At 36.7% G+C, this 15,158-nt stretch overlaps 13 non-coding genes across 13 annotated transcripts; all 13 read left to right on the top strand.

The window, feature by feature from the left end:
* The first annotated feature begins 180 nt into the window (after positions 1 to 180).
* Positions 181 to 252, top strand: Trnae-cuc (transfer RNA glutamic acid (anticodon CUC)). Its single transcript has one exon. It is a non-coding gene; the product is annotated as a tRNA-Glu (tRNA).
* A 3,144-nt stretch (positions 253 to 3,396) lies between these two features.
* Trnae-cuc (transfer RNA glutamic acid (anticodon CUC)) lies at positions 3,397 to 3,468 on the top strand. Its single transcript has one exon. It is a non-coding gene; the product is annotated as a tRNA-Glu (tRNA).
* Positions 3,469 to 3,952: 484 nt separating this feature from the next.
* On the top strand, positions 3,953 to 4,024 carry Trnae-cuc (transfer RNA glutamic acid (anticodon CUC)). The gene has a single exon. It is a non-coding gene; the product is annotated as a tRNA-Glu (tRNA).
* Positions 4,025 to 5,487: 1,463 nt separating this feature from the next.
* Positions 5,488 to 5,559, top strand: Trnae-cuc (transfer RNA glutamic acid (anticodon CUC)). Its single transcript has one exon. It is a non-coding gene; the product is annotated as a tRNA-Glu (tRNA).
* A 484-nt stretch (positions 5,560 to 6,043) lies between these two features.
* On the top strand, positions 6,044 to 6,115 carry Trnae-cuc (transfer RNA glutamic acid (anticodon CUC)). The gene has a single exon. It is a non-coding gene; the product is annotated as a tRNA-Glu (tRNA).
* Positions 6,116 to 7,560: 1,445 nt separating this feature from the next.
* Positions 7,561 to 7,632, top strand: Trnae-cuc (transfer RNA glutamic acid (anticodon CUC)). The gene has a single exon. It is a non-coding gene; the product is annotated as a tRNA-Glu (tRNA).
* Positions 7,633 to 8,117: 485 nt separating this feature from the next.
* Trnae-cuc (transfer RNA glutamic acid (anticodon CUC)) lies at positions 8,118 to 8,189 on the top strand. The gene has a single exon. It is a non-coding gene; the product is annotated as a tRNA-Glu (tRNA).
* Positions 8,190 to 9,616: 1,427 nt separating this feature from the next.
* Trnae-cuc (transfer RNA glutamic acid (anticodon CUC)) lies at positions 9,617 to 9,688 on the top strand. The gene has a single exon. It is a non-coding gene; the product is annotated as a tRNA-Glu (tRNA).
* Positions 9,689 to 10,172: 484 nt separating this feature from the next.
* Trnae-cuc (transfer RNA glutamic acid (anticodon CUC)) lies at positions 10,173 to 10,244 on the top strand. The gene has a single exon. It is a non-coding gene; the product is annotated as a tRNA-Glu (tRNA).
* Positions 10,245 to 11,674: 1,430 nt separating this feature from the next.
* Trnae-cuc (transfer RNA glutamic acid (anticodon CUC)) lies at positions 11,675 to 11,746 on the top strand. Its single transcript has one exon. It is a non-coding gene; the product is annotated as a tRNA-Glu (tRNA).
* A 484-nt stretch (positions 11,747 to 12,230) lies between these two features.
* On the top strand, positions 12,231 to 12,302 carry Trnae-cuc (transfer RNA glutamic acid (anticodon CUC)). Its single transcript has one exon. It is a non-coding gene; the product is annotated as a tRNA-Glu (tRNA).
* A 1,433-nt stretch (positions 12,303 to 13,735) lies between these two features.
* Trnae-cuc (transfer RNA glutamic acid (anticodon CUC)) lies at positions 13,736 to 13,807 on the top strand. The gene has a single exon. It is a non-coding gene; the product is annotated as a tRNA-Glu (tRNA).
* A 485-nt stretch (positions 13,808 to 14,292) lies between these two features.
* On the top strand, positions 14,293 to 14,364 carry Trnae-cuc (transfer RNA glutamic acid (anticodon CUC)). Its single transcript has one exon. It is a non-coding gene; the product is annotated as a tRNA-Glu (tRNA).
* The last annotated feature ends 794 nt before the right edge of the window (positions 14,365 to 15,158 follow it).

Genomic DNA, 15,158 nt, shown 5'->3' with positions numbered 1-15,158 from the left:
CACCTCCTTGCAAGCTTTCGGGTCAAAATCTCCCTTTTGAGGTTAATATCTTCCCTAACTCAGCAGTAACTCAATCATCAATGTCAGTATAAAACTTCATATACTCTAAAGTATACTACGACGGTGAATCAATGTTACAGTTATTGTTGTCTATCGTGTTTCTGTAGCTTCTCGTCGGCCTCCCAAGTGGTCTAGTGGTTAGGATTCCGCGCTCTCACCGCGGCGGCCGGGGTTCGATTCCCCGCTTGGGAAAACATAACTTTTTTTTCTTCTATATTTTTTTGATTTTAACTTTGAATTTGCGAACACAACATACTTAGACTGGGATATATTGAAAGTTTTAGTTTAATATTGAAAGATATTAGTTTAATACTGTATAGGCAGTTCGGATCTTTTTTAAAACGGGGGCCACATTTTTCATTAACGAAACACTTTGAAACTTGGAACACTGGTAGAATGTGTCATATAAAACATCTTTTTCTCTTAGTCTTCTTAAAAAAAAAGGAAATCCATAAGTTATTCCATGTTAAAGTTGTCGTATTTCTGTAATTTCAACCAATCACTGACGTCCATTCAGCCGATATACATTAAGTGCCGACTACATAAACAAACGATTCTGAAACAATTAACCCTAACCCTAACCCTAACCCTAGCCCTAAACCTAACCCTAACCCTAACCCTACGGTTAGGGTTAGGGTTAGGGTTAAAGCAAATTTAAAATGAAAAAAGCAAATAAAACGAAGGTATGGAGATTAAATACGCTTTACATCGCTTAATCATCCAAAGGAGTAAATGTAAACAACTGAATACTTGTCAGTGATTGGTTGAAATTATCGAAATAAGACAATTTTTTACATGAAATAAATTCGAATACAAAAATATTTTTCTGTTCTATAACACAAAATAGATAAGTATACGAAGTTTGAATGTCTTTCGGTACCAAAAACACTACGTGAAACATTAATGAAAAATGTGGCCCCCGTTTTAAAATAGATCCGGCAGTTCTCTTTTTTTTTTATTATTTGAGACGATCAGGACTCGCAACAATACTTCTGGCATGTATCCTCGGCCATAACATTAGATCAACCAAAACTTTGCGAGTAAAATTAGCGAAATGAAAACTACGTTGAAGCCTGCTAGAAGGACACAACGCTCTGCCTGGTTTAGGAATCGAATACGCCAAAAGTTAGCATGAGAGTATCTCTCGTGGCATCTACCGCAGTACAGTTTGTTCTAGCAGAGCATGCACGTTAACCTCTCAGTATTAATACTAACTCTGATGTTAATATACTATTTTATTTTTTTTACTTGTTTCAGTCATTCGACTGTGGCCATGATGGAGCACCACGTTTAATCGAACAAATCAACCCCAGGATTTATTCTACCTAGGACTCATTCTACCGGTCTTTTGTGTCGAACCGCTGAGTGACGGGGACGTAAAAACACCAACATCGGTTGTCAAGCGAAAGTGGATTGACAAACACACACACAAATAACAAATATATATACACACACACATATATATATATGTGTATATATATATATATATATATATATATATATATATATATATATATATATATATATATACGACGGGCTTCTTTCAGTTTCCGTCTACCAAATCCACTCACAAGGCTTTGGTCGGACCGATGCTATAGCAGAAGACACTTTCCAAAGGTGCCACGAAGTGCGACTGAACCGGAAACCATGTGGTTGGGAAGCAAGCTTCTTACCACATAGCCACTATATTTATCTTAACACTTATCTTATTTCTTTACTGCCCACAAAGGGTTAAACATAGAAGGGACAAACAAGGACAGACAAAGGAGTTAAGTCGATTACATCGACCACAGTGCGTAACTTGTACTTAATTTATCGACCCCGAAATGATGAAAGGCAAAGTCGACCTCGGCAGAATTTCAACTCAGAACGTAACGGTAGACGAAATACCGCTAAGAATTTCGCCCAGCGTGCTAACGTTTCTGCCAGCTCGCCACCTTACAGAACCTAGGTTTCCCAAGCGGTCACCCATCTAAGTACTCATCAGGCTCGACGTTGTTTAACTTCGGTGATCGGATGAGATATGGCCGTAAGCCATATCACTCATCTTCTAACCAAGAAACGTTGCCATCCCGAAACTGTTGCATATGAAGCCATTCTGACCAAATAAACTTATGTGTCAAACTATTCAAACTTCTTTTCAGTCATTTGCTGAGTTTGTCTGCTCACCTTTTTTCGTCTTATCGTCACAGTTTCTATCATCTGGAAGTAAAGATCCAACTAACATCCAAAACTTTGATCGGACCTTCAATTCAGTGCAAGTATCTTTAGTACTATTAATTTGCTACTACAACTACAACTATTACTACTATCACCACCACCACCATTACTACTACTACTACTACAAATAAAAATAATAATAGTGATCTCAAATTTTGGCACAAGGCCAGCAATTTCAGCGAGGGGTAAGTCGATTGCATAGACTCCAGTACACAACTGGCACTTATTTTATCGACCTCAAAAAGATGAAAGGCAAAGTCGACCTCGGCGGAATTTGAACTCAGAACCTGAAGACAGACGAATTAATGCTAAGCATTCTGTCCGGCATGCTAATGATTCTGCCAACTCGTCGCCCTGATAAATTTTTCTGCTGCAGACATAGGGCCTGAAACTTTGGAGGAGAGTTGTTTGTCCCCTATATATTTAACCCCTATTGGGCAATAAAGAAATAAAAAACGTTAGCCCAAAGGGCGAAATGCTTAGCAGTATTTCGTCTGTCTTTATGTTCTGAGTTCAAATTCCGCTGAAGTCGACTTTGTCTTTCATCCACTCGGGGTCGATAAATTAAGTGCCAGTTATGCACTAGTGTCGATGTAATCGACTTAATCCCTTTGTCTGTCCTTGTTTGTCCCCTCTATGTTTAGCACCTTGTGGGTCACAAAGAAATAAGAAACGTTAACATGCTGGGCAAAATGCTTAGTGGTATTTCGTTTGTCTTTATGTTCTGAGTTCAAATTCCGCCGAGGTCGACTTTCATCCTTTCGGAGTCGATAAATTAAGTTCCAATTGTGTACTAGGGTCGATCTAATCGACTTGCCCCCTCCCCAAAAATTTCGGGCCTTGTGGCTAGAGTAGAAAAGTAGTAAGTGCAGCAGCAGTAGTAGCAACAGCAACACCACCACCACAACTAGTATCAGCAACAGTAGTAGTAGTAGTAGTAGTAGTAGTAGTAGTAGTAGTAGTAGTAGTAGTAGTAGTAGTAGTAGTAGTAGTAGTAGTAGTAGTAGCTGAGTCATCTACCTCAATATATTTTAATATATTCTAATATATACTACCAACATAAATCAGAGTTACAATTTTTGTTATCAGCCGTATTTCAGACTACATAGTCACGCTTCCCAAGTAGTCTAGTGGTTAGGATTGCGCGCTCTCACCGCGGCGGCCGGGGTTCGATTCCCCGCTTGAGAAACTCTTTTTTTTTTATTTTTTTTAGTTTTTGTATTTCTAAAGACAATATATTTGAAAGTATTGAAAATGTTAGCTTAATTCTGTAAAGACATACCTGTTTTATTCGAGCCGATCAGAGCAACCCGCAGTACATTTGGCAAGTATCTGCTGCCATATATTATCTTCAACCAAAACTTTGTGAGTAAAATTAGGGAGGCGAAAACTATGTCGAATCCAGTTAGAAAGGCTGTTCTTGGAAATATGTTTTAATACGTCGAATGATTTAACATCAAATCTGACCACCTATGATCTTTTTAGCAGAGTCCACCTCCTTGCAAGCTTTCGGGTCAAAATCTCCCTTTTGAGGTTAATATCTTCCCTAACTCAGCAGTAACTCAATCATCAATGTCAGTATAAAACTTCATATACTCTAAAGTATACTACGACGGTGAATCAATGTTACAGTTATTGTTGTCTATCGTGTTTCTGTAGCTTCTCGTCGGCCTCCCAAGTGGTCTAGTGGTTAGGATTCCGCGCTCTCACCGCGGCGGCCGGGGTTCGATTCCCCGCTTGGGAAAACATAAGTCTTTTTTTTCTTCTATATTTTTTTGATTTTAACTTTGAATTTGCAAACACAACATACTTAGACTGGGATATATTGAAAGTTTTAGTTTAATATTGAAAGATATTAGTTTAATACTGTATAGGCAGTTCGGATCTTTTTTAAAACGGGGGCCACATTTTTCATTAACGAAACACTTTGAAACTTGGAACACTGGTAGAATGTGTCATATAAAACATCTTTTTCTCTTAGTCTTCTTAAAAAAAAAGGAAATCCATAAGTTATTCCATGTTAAAGTTGTCGTATTTCTGTAATTTCAACCAATCACTGACGTCCATTCAGCCGATATACATTAAGTGCCGACTACATAAAAAAATGATTCTGAAACAAATCTAGCGGTGATAGGGTTAGGGTTTGGGTTAGGGTAAAACAGCAAATTTAAAAAGAAAAAAGCAAATAAAACGAAGAAAGAAAAAAGCAAATGAAAAAAGCAAATTTAAAATGAAAAAAGCAAATAAAACGAAGCTATGTCTTAATCAGCCAAAGGAGTAAATGTAAACAACTGAATACTTGTCAGTGATTGGTTGAAATTATCGAAATAAGACAATTTTTTACATGAAATAAATTCGAATACAAAAATATTTTTCTGTTCTATAACACAAAATAGATAAGTATACGAAGTTTGAAAGTCTTTCGGTACGAAAAACACTACGTAAAACATTAATGAAAAATGTGGCCCCCGTTTTAAAAAAGATCCGAGTTGTTTGTCCCCTCTATATTTAACCCCTATTGGGCAATAAAGAAATAAAAAACGTTAGCCCGCCGGGCGAAATGCTTAGCAGTATTTCGTCTGTCTTTATGTTCTGAGTTTAAATTCCGCTGATGTCGACTTTGTCTTTCATCCACTCGGGGTCGATAAATTAAGTGCCAGTTATGCACTGGTGTCGATATAATCGACTTAATCCCTTTGTCTGTCCTTGTTTGTCCCCTCTATGTTTAGCACCTTGTGGGTCACAAAGAAATAAGAAACGTTAACATGCTGGGCAAAATGCTTAGTGGTATTTCGTTTGTCTTTATGTTCTGAGTTCAAATTCCGCCGAGGTCGACTTTCATCCTTTCGGAGTCGATAAATTAAGTTCCAATTGTGTACTGGGGTCGATCTAATCGACTGGCCCCCTCCCCAAAAATTTAGCGCCTTGTGGCTAGAGTAGAAAAGTAGTAAGTGCAGCAGCAGTAGTAGCAACAGCAACACCACCACCACAACTAGTATCAGCAACAGTAGTAGTAGTAGTAGTAGTAGTAGTAGTAGTAGTAGTAGTAGTAGTAGTAGTAGTAGTAGTAGTAGTAGTAGTAGTAGTAGTAGTAGTAGCTGAGTCATCTACCTCAATATATTTTAATATATTCTAATATATACTACCAACATAAATCAGAGTTACAATTTTTGTTATCAGCCGTATTTCAGACTATATAGCCACGCTTCCCAAGTAGTCTAGTGGTTAGGATTCCGCGCTCTCACCGCGGCGGCCGGGGTTCGATTCCCCGCTTGGGAAACTCTTGTATTTTTTTTTTTTTTAGTTTTTGTATTTCTAAAGACAACATATTTGAAAGTATTGAAAATGTTAGCTTAATTCTGTAAAGACATACCTGTTTTATTCGAGCCGATCAGAGCAACCCGCAGTACATTTGGCAAGTATCTGCTGCCATATATTATCTTCAACCAAAACTTTGTGAGTAAAATTAGGGAGGCGAAAACTATGTCGAATCCAGTTAGAAAGGCTGTTCTTGGAAATATGTTTTAATACGTCGAATGATTTAACATCAAATCTGACCACCTATGATATTTTTAGCAGAGTCCACCTCCTTGCAAGCTTTCGGGTCAAAATCTCCCTTTTGAGGTTAATATCTTCCCTAACTCAGCAGTAACTCAATCATCAATGTCAGTATAAAACTTCATATACTCTAAAGTATACTACGACGGTGAATCAATGTTACAGTTATTGTTGTCTATCGTGTTTCTGTAGCTTCTCGTCGGCCTCCCAAGTGGTCTAGTGGTTAGGATTCCGCGCTCTCACCGCGGCTGCCGGGGTTCGATTCCCCGCTTGGGAAAACATAAGTCTTTTTTTTCTTCTATATTTTTTTGATTTTAACTTTGAATTTGCGAACACAACATACTTAGACTGGGATATATTGAAAGTTTTAGTTTAATATTGAAAGATATTAGTTTAGTACTGTATAGGCAGTTCGGATCTTTTTTAAAACGGGGGCCACATTTTTCTTTAACGAAACACTTTGAAACTTGGAACACTGGTAGAATGTGTCATATAAAACATCTTTTTCTCTTAGTCTTCTTAAAAAAAAAGGAAATCCATAAGTTATTCCATGTTAAAGTTGTCGTATTTCTGTAATTTCAACCAATCACTGACGTCCATTCAGCCGATATACATTAAGTGCCGACTACATAAAAAAATGATTCTGAAACAAATCAATCGGTGATAGGGTTAGGGTTTGGGTTAGGGTAAAACAGCAAATTTAAAAAGAAAAAAGCAAATAAAACGAAGAAAGAAAAAAGCAAATGAAAAAAGCAAATTTAAAATGAAAAAAGCAAATAAAACGAAGCTATGTCTTAATCAGCCAAAGGAGTAAATGTAAACAACTGAATACTTGTCAGTGATTGGTTGAAATTATCGAAATAAGACAATTTTTTACATGAAATAAATTCGAATACAAAAATATTTTTCTGTTCTATAACACAAAATAGATAAGTATACGAAGTTTGAAAGTCTTTCGGTACCAAAAACACTACGTAAAACATTAATGAAAAATGTGGGCCCCGTTTCAAAAAAGATCCGAGTTGTTTGTCCCCTCTATATTTAACCCCTATTGGGCAATAAAGAAATAAAAAACGTTAGCCCGCCGGGCGAAATGCTTAGCAGTATTTCGTCTGTCTTTATGTTCTGAGTTCAAATTCCGCTGAAGTCGACTTTGTCTTTCATCCACTCGGGGTCGATAAATTAAGTGCCAGTTATGCACTGGTGTCGATGTAATCGACTTAATCCTTTTGTCTGTCCTTGTTTGTCCCCTCTATGTTTAGCACCTTGTGGGTCACAAAGAAATAAGAAACGTTAACATGCTGGGCAAAATGCTTAATGGTATTTCGTTTGTCTTTATGTTCTGAGTTCAAATTCCGCCGAGGTCGACTTTCATCCTTTCGGAGTCGATAAATTAAGTTCCAATTGTGTACTAGGGTCGATCTAATCGACTTGCCCCTTCCCCAAAAATTTCGGGCCTTGTGGCTAGAGTAGAAAAGTAGTAAGTGCAGCAGCAGTAGTAGCAACAGCAACACCACCACCACAACTAGTATCAGCAACAGTAGTAGTAGTAGTAGTAGTAGTAGTAGTAGTAGTAGTAGTAGTAGTAGTAGTAGTAGTAGTAGTACTAGTAGCTGAGTCATCTACCTCAATATATTTTAATATATTCTAATATATACTACCAACATAAATCAGACTTACAATTTTTGTTATCAGCCGTATTTCAGACTATATAGCCATGCTTCCCAAGTAGTCTAGTGGTTAGGATTCCGCGCTCTCACCGCGGCGGCCGGGGTTCGATTCCCCGCTTGGGAAACTCTTGTATTTTTATTTCTTTTTAGTTTTTGTATTTCTAAAGACAACATATTTGAAAGTATTGAAAATGTTAGCTTAATTCTGTAAAGACATACCTGTTTTATTCGAGCCGATCAGAGCAACCCGCAGTACATTTGGCAAGTATCTGCTGCCATATATTATCTTCAACCAAAACTTTGTGAGTAAAATTAGGGAGGCGAAAACTATGTCGAATCCAGTTAGAAAGGCTGTTCTTGGAAATATGTTTTAATACGTCGAATGATTTAACATCAAATCTGACCACCTATGATCTTTTTAGCAGAGTCCACCTCCTTGCAAGCTTTCGGGTCAAAATCTCCCTTTTGAGGTTAATATCTTCCCTAACTCAGCAGTAACTCAATCATCAATGTCAGTATAAAACTTCATATACTCTAAAGTATACTACGACGGTGAATCAATGTTACAGTTATTGTTGTCTATCGTGTTTCTGTAGCTTCTCTTCGGCCTACCAAGTGATCTAGTGGTTAGGATTCCGCGCTCTCACCGCGGCGGCCGGGGTTCGATTCCCCGCTTGGGAAAACATAAGTTTCTTTTTTCTTCTATATTTTTTTGATTTTAACTTTGAATTTGCGAACACAACATACTTAGACTGGGATATATTGAAAGTTTTAGTTTAATATTGAAAGATATTAGTTTAGTACTGTATAGGCAGTTCGGATCTTTTTTAAAACGGGGGCCACATTTTTCTTTAACGAAACACTTTGAAACTTGGAACACTGGTAGAATGTGTCATATAAAACATCTTTTTCTCTTAGTCTTCTTAAAAAAAAAGGAAATCCATAAGTTATTCCATGTTAAAGTTGTCGTATTTCTGTAATTTCAACCAATCACTGACGTCCATTCAGCCGATATACATTAAGTGCCGACTACGTAAAAAAAGGATTCTGAAACAATTCTATCGGTGATAGGGTTAGGGTTTGGGTTAGGGTAAAACAGCAAATTTAAAAAGAAAAAAGCAAATAAAACGAAGAAAGAAAAAAGCAAATGAAAAAAGCAAATTTAAAATGAAAAAAGCAAATAAAACGAAGCTATTTCTTAATCAGCCAAAGGAGTAAATGTAAACAACTGAATACTTGTCAGTGATTGGTTGAAATTATCGAAATAAGACAATTTTTTACATGAAATAAATTCGAATACAAAAATATTTTTCTGTTCTATAACACAAAATAGATAAGTATACGAAGTTTGAAAGTCTTTCGGTACCAAAAACACTACGTAAAATATTAATGAAAAATGTGGCCCCCGTTTTAAAAAAGATCCGAGTTGTTTGTCCCCTCTATATTTAACCCCTATTGGGCAATAAAGAAATAAAAAACGTTAGCCCGCCGGGCGAAATGCTTAGCAGTATTTCGTCTGTCTTTATGTTCTGAGTTCAAATTCCGCTGAAGTCGACTTTGTCTTTCATCCACTCGGGGTCGATAAATTAAGTGCCAGTTATGCTCTGGTGTCGATGTAATCGACTTAATCACTTTGTCTGTCCTTGTTTGTCCCCTCTATCTTTAGCACCTTGTGGGTCACAAAGAAATAAGAAACGTTAACATGCTGGGCAAAATGCTTAGTGGTATTTCGTTTGTCTTTATGTTCTGAGTTCAAATTCCGCCGAGGTCGACTTTCATCCTTTCGGAGTCGATAAATTAAGTTCCAATTGTGTACTAGGGTCGATCTAATCGACTTGCCCCCTCCCCCAAAATTTCGGGCCTTGTGGCTAGAGTAGAAAAGTAGTAAGTGCAGCAGCAGTAGTAGCAACAGCAACACCACCACCACAACTAGTATCAGCAACAGTAGTAGTAGTAGTAGTAGTAGTAGTAGTAGTAGTAGTAGTAGTAGTAGTAGTAGCTGAGTCATCTACCTCAATATATTTTAATATATTCTAATATATACTAACAACATAAATCAGAGTTACAATTTTTGTTATCAGCCGTATTTCAGACTATATATCCACGCTTCCCAAGTAGTCTAGTGGTTAGGATTCCGCGCTCTCACCGCGACGGCCGGGGTTCGATTCGCCGCTTGGGAAACTCTTGTATTTTTTTTTTTTTTAGTTTTTGTATTTCTAAAGACAACATATTTGAAAGTATTGAAAATGTTAGCTTAATTCTGTAAAGACATACCTGTTTTATTCGAGCCGATCAGAGCAACCCGCAGTACATTTGGCAAGTATCTGCTGCCATATATTATCTTCAACCAAAACTTTGTGAGTAAAATTAGGGAGGCGAAAACTATGTCGAATCCAGTTAGAAAGGCTGTTCTTGGAAATATGTTTTAATACGTCAAATGATTTAACATCAAATCTGACCACCTATGATATTTTTAGCAGAGTCCACCTCCTTGCAAGCTTTCGGGTCAAAATCTCCCTTTTGAGGTTAATATCTTCCCTAACTCAGCAGTAACTCAATCATCAATGTCAGTATAAAACTTCATATACTCTAAAGTATACTACGACGGTGAATCAATGTTACAGTTATTGTTGTCTATCGTGTTTCTGTAGCTTCTCGTCGGCCTCCCAAGTGGTCTAGTGGTTAGGATTCCGCGCTCTCACCGCGGCGGCCGGGGTTCGATTCTCCGCTTGGGAAAACATAAGCTTTTTTTTTCTTCTATATTTTTTTGATTTTAACTTTGAATTTGCGAACACAACATACTTAGACTGGGATATATTGAAAGTTTTAGTTTAATATTGAAAGATATTAGTTTAGTACTGTATAGGCAGTTCGGATCTTTTTTAAAACGGGGGCCACATTTTTCTTTAACGAAACACTTTGAAACTTGGAACACTGGTAGAATGTGTCATATAAAACATCTTTTTCTCTTAGTCTTCTTAAAAAAAAAGGAAATCCATAAGTTATTCCATGTTAAAGTTGTCGTATTTCTGTAATTTCAACCAATCACTGACGTCCATTCAGCCGATATACATTAAGTGCCGACTACATAAAAAAATGATTCTGAAACAAATCAATCGGTGATAGGGTTAGGGTTTGGGTTAGGGTAAAACAGCAAATTTAAAAAGAAAAAAGCAAATAAAACGAAGAAAGAAAAAAGCAAATGAAAAAAGCAAATTTAAAATGAAAAAAGCAAATAAAACGAAGCTATGTCTTAATCAGCCAAAGGAGTAAATGTAAACAACTGAATACTTGTCAGTGATTGGTTGAAATTATCGAAATAAGACAATTTTTTACATGAAATAAATTTGAATACAAAAATATTTTTCTGTTCTATAACACAAAATAGATAAGTATACGAAGTTTGAAAGTCTTTCGGTACCAAAAACACTACGTAAAACATTAATGAAAAATGTGGCCCCCGTTTTAAAAAAGATCCGAGTTGTTTGTCCCCTCTATATTTAACCCCTATTGGGCAATAAAGAAATAAAAAACGTTAGCCCGCCGGGCGAAATGCTTAGCAGTATTTCGTCTGTCTTTATGTTCTGAGTTCAAATTCCGCTGAAGTCGACTTTGTCTTTCATCCACTCGGGGTCGATAAATTAAGTGCCAGTTATGCTCTGGTGTCGATGTAATCGACTTAATCACTTTGTCTGTCCTTGTTTGTCCCCTCTATCTTTAGCACCTTGTGGGTCACAAAGAAATAAGAAACGTTAACATGCTGGGCAAAATGCTTAGTGGTATTTCGTTTGTCTTTATGTTCTGAGTTCAAATTCCGCCGAGGTCGACTTTCATCCTTTCGGAGTCAATAAATTAAGTTCCAATTGTGTACTAGGGTCGATCTAATCGACTTGCCCCCTCCCCAAAAATTTCGGGCCTTGTGGCTAGAGTAGAAAAGTAGTAAGTGCAGCAGCAGTAGTAGCAACAGCAACACCACCACCACAACTAGTATCAGCAACAGTAGTAGTAGTAGTAGTAGTAGTAGTAGTAGTAGTAGTAGTAGTAGTAGTAGTAGTAGCTGAGTCATCTACCTCAATATATTTTAATATATTCTAATATATACTAACAACATAAATCAGAGTTACAATTTTTGTTATCAGCCGTAATTCAGACTATATAGCCACGCTTCCCAAGTAGTCTAGTGGTTAGGATTCCGCGCTCTCACCGCGGCGGCCGGGGTTCGATTCCCCGCATGGGAAACTCCTGTATTTTTTTTTTTTTTAGTTTTTGTATTTCTAAAGACAACATATTTGAAAGTATTGAAAATGTTAGCTTAATTCTGTAAAGACATACCTGTTTTATTCGAGCCGATCAGAGCAACCCGCAGTACATTTGGCAAGTATCTGCTGCCATATATTATCTTCAACCAAAACTTTGTGAGTAAAATTAGGGAGGCGAAAACTATGTCGAATCCAGTTAGAAAGGCTGTTCTTGGAAATATGTTTTAATACGTCAAATGATTTAACATCAAATCTGACCACCTATGATATTTTTAGCAGAGTCCACCTCCTTGCAAGCTTTCGGGTCAAAATCTCCCTTTTGAGGTTAATATCTTCCCTAACTCAGCAGTAACTCAATCATCAATGTCAGTATAAAACTTCATATACTCTAAAGTATACTACGACGGTGAATCAATGTTACAGTTATTGTTGTCTATCGTGTTTCTGTAGCTTCTCGTCGGCCTCACAAGTGGTCTAGTGGTTAGGATTCCGCGCTCTCACCGCGGCGGCCGGGGTTCGATTCTCCGCTTGGGAAAACATAAGTTTTTTTTTTCTTCTATATTTTTTTGATTTTAACTTTGAATTTGCGAACACAACATACTTAGACTGGGATATATTGAAATTTTTAGTTTAAGATTGAAAGATATTAGTTTAGTACTGTATAGGCAGTTCGGATCTTTTTTAAAACGGGGGCCACATTTTTCTTTAACGAAACACTTTGAAACTTGGAACACTGGTAGAATGTGTCATATAAAACATCTTTTTCTCTTAGTCTTCTTAAAAAAAAAGGAAATCCATAAGTTATTCCATGTTAAAGTTGTCGTATTTCTGTAATTTCAACCAATCACTGACGTCCATTCAGCCGATATACATTAAGTGCCGACTACATAAAAAAATGATTCTGAAACAAATCAATCGGTGATAGGGTTAGGGTTTGGGTTAGGGTAAAACAGCAAATTTAAAAAGAAAAAAGCAAATAAAACGAAGAAAGAAAAAAGCAAATGAAAAAAGCAAATTTAAAATGAAAAAAGCAAATAAAACGAAGCTATGTCTTAATCAGCCAAAGGAGTAAATGTAAACAACTGAATACTTGTCAGTGATTGGTTGAAATTATCGAAATAAGACAATTTTTTACATGAAATAAATTCGAATACAAAAATATTTTTCTGTTCTATAACACAAAATAGATAAGTATACGAAGTTTGAAAGTCTTTCGGTACGAAAAACACTACGTAAAACATTAATGAAAAATGTGGCCCCCGTTTTAAAAAAGATCCGAGTTGTTTGTCCCCTCTATATTTAACCCCTATTGGGCAATAAAGAAATAAAAAACGTTAGCCCGCCGGGCGAAATGCTTAGCAGTATTTCGTCTGTCTTTATGTTCTGAGTTCAAATTCCGCTGAAGTCGACTTTGTCTTTCATCCACTCGGGGTCGATAAATTAAGTGCCAGTTATGCACTGGTGTCGATGTAATCGACTTAATCCCTTTGTCTGTCCTTGTTTGTCCCCTCTATGTTTAGCACCTTGTGGGTCACAAAGAAATAAGAAACGTTAACATGCTGGGCAAAATGCTTAGTGGTATTTCGTTTGTCTTTATGTTCTGAGTTCAAATTCCGCCGAGGTCGACTTTCATCCTTTCGGAGTCGATAAATTAAGTTCCAATTGTGTACTAGGGTCGATCTAATCGACTTGCCCCTTCCCCAAAAATTTCGGGCCTTGTGGCTAGAGTAGAAAAGTAGTAAGTGCAGCAGCAGTAGTAGCAACAGCAACACCACCACCACAACTAGTATCAGCAACAGTAGTAGTAGTAGTAGTAGTAGTAGTAGTAGTAGTAGTAGTAGTAGTAGTAGTAGTAGTAGCTGAGTCATCTACCTCAATATATTTTAATATATTCTAATATATACTAACAACATAAATCAGAGTTACAATTTTTGTTATCAGCCGTATTTCAGACTATATAGCCACGCTTCCCAAGTAGTCTAGTGGTTAGGATTCCGCGCTCTCACCGCGGCGGCCGGGGTTCGATTCCCCGCTTGGGAAACTCTTGTATTTTTTTTTTTTTTTAGTTTTTGTATTTCTAAAGACAACATATTTGAAAGTATTGAAAATGTTAGCTTAATTCTGTAAAGACATACCTGTTTTATTCGAGCCGATCAGAGCAACCCGCAGTACATTTGGCAAGTATCTGCTGCCATATATTATCTTCAACCAAAACTTTGTGAGTAAAATTAGGGAGGCGAAAACTATGTCGAATCCAGTTAGAAAGGCTGTTCTTGGAAATATGTTTTAATACGTCGAATGATTTAACATCAAATCTGACCACCTATGATATTTTTAGCAGAGTCCACCTCCTTGCAAGCTTTCGGGTCAAAATCTCCCTTTTGAGGTTAATATCTTCCCTAACTCAGCAGTAACTCAATCATCAATGTCAGTATAAAACTTCATATACTCTAAAGTATACTACGACGGTGAATCAATGTTACAGTTATTGTTGTCTATCGTGTTTCTGTAGCTTCTCGTCGGCCTCCCAAGTGGTCTAGTGGTTAGGATTCCGCGCTCTCACCGCGGCGGCCGGGGTTCGATTCCCCGCTTGGGAAAACATAAGTTTCTTTTTTCTTCTATATTTTTTTGATTTTAACTTTGAATTTGCGAACACAACATACTTAGACTGGGATATATTGAAAGTTTTAGTTTAATATTGAAAGATATTAGTTTAGTACTGTATAGGCAGTTCGGATCTTTTTTAAAACGGGGGCCACATTTTTCTTTAACGAAACACTTTGAAACTTGGAACACTGGTAGAATGTGTCATATAAAACATCTTTTTCTCTTAGTCTTCTTTAAAAAAAAGGAAATCCATAAGTTATTCCATGTTAAAGTTGTCGTATTTCTGTAATTTCAACCAATCACTGACGTCCATTCAGCCGATATACATTAAGTGCCGACTACATAAAAAAATGATTCTGAAACAAATCAATCGGTGATAGGGTTAGGGTTTGGGTTAGGGTAAAACAGCAAATTTAAAAAGAAAAAAGCAAATAAAACGAAGAAAGAAAAAAGCAAATGAAAAAAGCAAATTTAAAATGAAAAAAGCAAATAAAACGAAGCTATGTCTTAATCAGCCAAAGGAGTAAATGTAAACAACTGAATACTTGTCAGTGATTGGTTGAAATTATCGAAATAAGACAATTTTTTACATGAAATAAATTCGAATACAAAAATATTTTTCTGTTCTATAACACAAAATAGATAAGTATACGAAGTTTGAAAGTCTTTCGGTACGAAAAACACTACGTAAAACATTAATGAAAAATGTGGCCCCCGTTTTAAAAAAGATCCGAGTTGTTTGTCCCCTCTATATTTAACCCCTATTGGGCAATAAAGAAATAAA

This window comes from Octopus bimaculoides, chromosome 7 (genome assembly GCF_046866305.1).
Source record: "Octopus bimaculoides isolate indiv1 chromosome 7, ASM4686630v1, whole genome shotgun sequence".
Classification (NCBI taxonomy): Eukaryota; Metazoa; Mollusca; class Cephalopoda; order Octopoda; family Octopodidae; genus Octopus; species Octopus bimaculoides.
The sequence above is the reverse complement of the archived record's forward strand: the minus strand, read 5'-3'. Positions and strand labels throughout refer to the sequence as shown.